This window comes from Opisthorchis viverrini (genome assembly GCF_000715545.1).
Source record: "Opisthorchis viverrini unplaced genomic scaffold opera_v5_232, whole genome shotgun sequence".
In the NCBI taxonomy this organism is placed as follows: domain Eukaryota; kingdom Metazoa; phylum Platyhelminthes; class Trematoda; order Opisthorchiida; family Opisthorchiidae; genus Opisthorchis; species Opisthorchis viverrini.
In genome coordinates this window covers 359,927-363,231 of record NW_008751891.1, presented here as the reverse complement: position 1 = coordinate 363,231, position 3,305 = coordinate 359,927, and positions in this window count along the sequence as shown.

Here is a 3,305-nt window from a genome sequence, read left to right as displayed (position 1 = left end):
CTCCTTTTCCCAAATGCAAGCAAACAGATCGGACAAGCGCTGACTGAGGACTTCACCACCGTTTTTGAACAATGCAGGTGGAAGGTCATCCGGACCAGGAGCCCGGTGGCGTTTGAGAGAACATACGCAGTCCTAGACGCTGTAGAACCTATGACCTCTCACCTGAAGGAAGTTCAGTTCACTCCAGTGTCGAAGGCTGTATTTTTCAAGCACCAGAATCTTCGCATGTTACTGTGGCGAACACAGCCCAGTTGGTAGTTGCAATGAAAATCGGGGTTCTAAATGGGCTCTGGTCGCGGTGCTGTCGTCGCACTTATCTTCGGCTATGCTTTGGTCTTGTTTCTTTAGTTTTCAGTGTACTTTTTTTCCACAGCACTGCAGTTGTATACGTGACCGTTTTCAACAGTTACGGTAACCCACACTCCATCGTGTGGTTGAGTCATTTTCTCAGCGCTACATTGGTTTTACAGGATAAGGCCAGCCATGAGAAGGGAAACGCTGGTGACCGGCCAACATGTATTCACCCAGCACAGAGCCACTTCACATCCACGTTCACGGATTATCCCATATTCAGGGTCGGACGGCGTTGTTGAAACCTACATAAGGGCTATATAAATAAGCTTACGGGAATAAACGTGGTGTTATCAGACTTCCTGCATATTCGATTCAGGACATGAACGTAGTCTCGGTCGCCCAGGAAATCCGTAAGCTTCCGGCATCGAATTTCGTTTATAGGCAACTTCTACCGGATGGGAATTTGAATCTTTCACGGAATGACTTGTACTACTTCGGTACACACGATAACCTCTACGGGATACTACTGGTTTATGGTCAGAAATGATCGTAATTAGGTGTACTGGAGCGGCAACTTTTGCCGTTATTCCAGTGTCATCGATTACTTTACAGCAAATGTAAGCTGAATACAAGGCTGATATGAAATGATGGGGCGCTGTTATGTGTCCATGAACTTTGTCCGCAGTTGTGACGGTTTCTTCTAAGTTCTTAGTCAGTCAGCATCAATCCATGCGTAGTCTACCTACCAATTCCAGTCGCAAGCGAATCTATCAGTGCTCAACGTATACAGGTAATGCAACATACGTTAACAAGGAGATCATCCTGACTGAGAGAAGATGACGCTACTATACAAACTGGTTGCCCTGTGTACACTGCCTTGAAATGTAAAATTTTGGTGCAGAATGTTCAGTTGAAGAAGAGGGAGAGATTCATTTGGGTCTCTCATGGAAATCAAAGTGGTATGCGCGGAGTGTGCTACGCCAATTTCGTGCAATTTGGGTTCAGGTAGAATACACGGTTGAGGGGAATACAGGGACTGCGCCTACCTAATGAGCCCTGAAGATGATGATGATGATGATGATGATGATGATGATGATGATGATGATGATGATGATGATGATGATGATGATGATGGGCCAAACTGGTTGTGGACTGCTGAAGAGTTTTCAGCCAGCTCATGAGTAGGGTGTTCCAGCGGTACAATCCAAAGCTCTCTTCTGATTAACTGACTCTGTGGCCAATTATAAGCCAACTTGTAAGGATTTCATACCAGGTCAAACGGATACAAGATAGCATTTGTGAACAGCCAAGCTGTCAAAAGATTGAGTCGTAAGGGGCAATAACGCGTGCGATGAACAGATCGGTTTCTTTGAGCAGCTTGGTGACAATGCCCTGCGGCAGACTGTTCAGAAACGGCGTTAAGTAAAACACGCAACGATCCCTGCGCAGCACAGTCAACCGAAGCATATTGTTCCCAAGAGGTTCAGTTGAGTACATTTCTATCACTATCTAAATTTTCAAACGAGTGTTTACTTCCACATAACAGATGTCCATTTGACAGAGGAAGGAGGCAAACGTTCGGATCAGAACTGTAGACAACCTCAAATAATTCGAGTAACGGTGGTCAGGGTCAGCGTTGATTGCATTCAGTCGGCTGGTTTGTTCTATCAAAATTCCTTTCGTTCCCGAGTGTAACACATTTGGCAAATGCTGCGTTGACGTGACCCCATTATAGCAGGGCTGAACACATATATCCTTGTCATGCATTCTTGCTAGTGAGCTTTGAAGTTGTCTTGTCTGGTTAGTCAATGGGAGTACTATATAGCACTCAAGAACATTTGGTCGTGTGTGGCTGATACAATCCTCAGGATTACGGTTCTTAATTTCCTCTTGCATGAGACTAGATGGGAACAAATTGGGACCGGGGGCGTTGATTCTGGTGAATGAGTTGTTTTGCCTGCATCGGTTTTCTCTAGATGACAACCATTCCAACTCAGTGCCAAAAGTTTATCTTGTCTGTGACAGCTATAGTCATCTTAATTACTACGAAACTCCATAGTAGTAGTGTAGCAAACTCAGGTAAAAAACACATCACTGGCATCATCCGGTGTAAGGACCAGGTACTTGTCGCACAGTGGTTTCATTCACTGGCGATTTGGGAAGGTGGGCTAGATAGCTGTGAATTGGAGGCTGATGTGTGAGTAAAAAGTCGTCAGTGAACTTGGAAAGATTGGGAAAGGAGTTATGCAGTGAAGGCAACCAACCACCGATGTGTCCCGTCTCCGGGTTTTCATCCAGGGAGACCGCGAAGACCAGCGCAGCTGAGCTTGCTGGTAATGGCCAAAAACACATCAGTGACGGACTAGGTATTTAGTGAACAATGGTGTTGTTGATAAGGGTGCATAGGTATGGGCTCCGACCGTTCGATCAAAAGTGGTTCCTGACAGTCAGTGGTAGCTCAAATACCACAGTGAAAATAAATACAAAATCAATGGTTCATGTGCCTTCTTTGGTTGTCCTAAATTGACGGAGAGTGGATTTCCGTTTTAAATGTAACGTACTGATTATACAACATGTATCACCAACCATTGTACGTTGCACACGATTTTAGTCTCAACTTCCGGGACAGCCAATCTTGCATTGTCCGTCGATCGATTACATCAAGAGAGACAAACCAGAGGGATGAATATTTTAAGGATATCCTGTACGCGTTTGGAGCGGACAGGAGACCTGAAGAAGGGGCAAATCTGAAGAAGGGAGTGATGTGGGCGAATTAGATACCTCTCTCGATCGTCGGCACATTTTGATGACCTCCGCAGTCTCTCCGAGAAAAGCTTCATTTTATAAAGGACACTACTCATAAGGTTGCTGAAAACTCTTCGACAACAAACGACCGGTTTCGCCCTCCTTGGGGCTCATCAGGTAGGCGCAGTCGTCGAGTATCCGTCAACCTTATGTTCCACTTGAACCCAAACAGCATAAACGAGAGATTCAGTTGAGTCTCTCGTGAA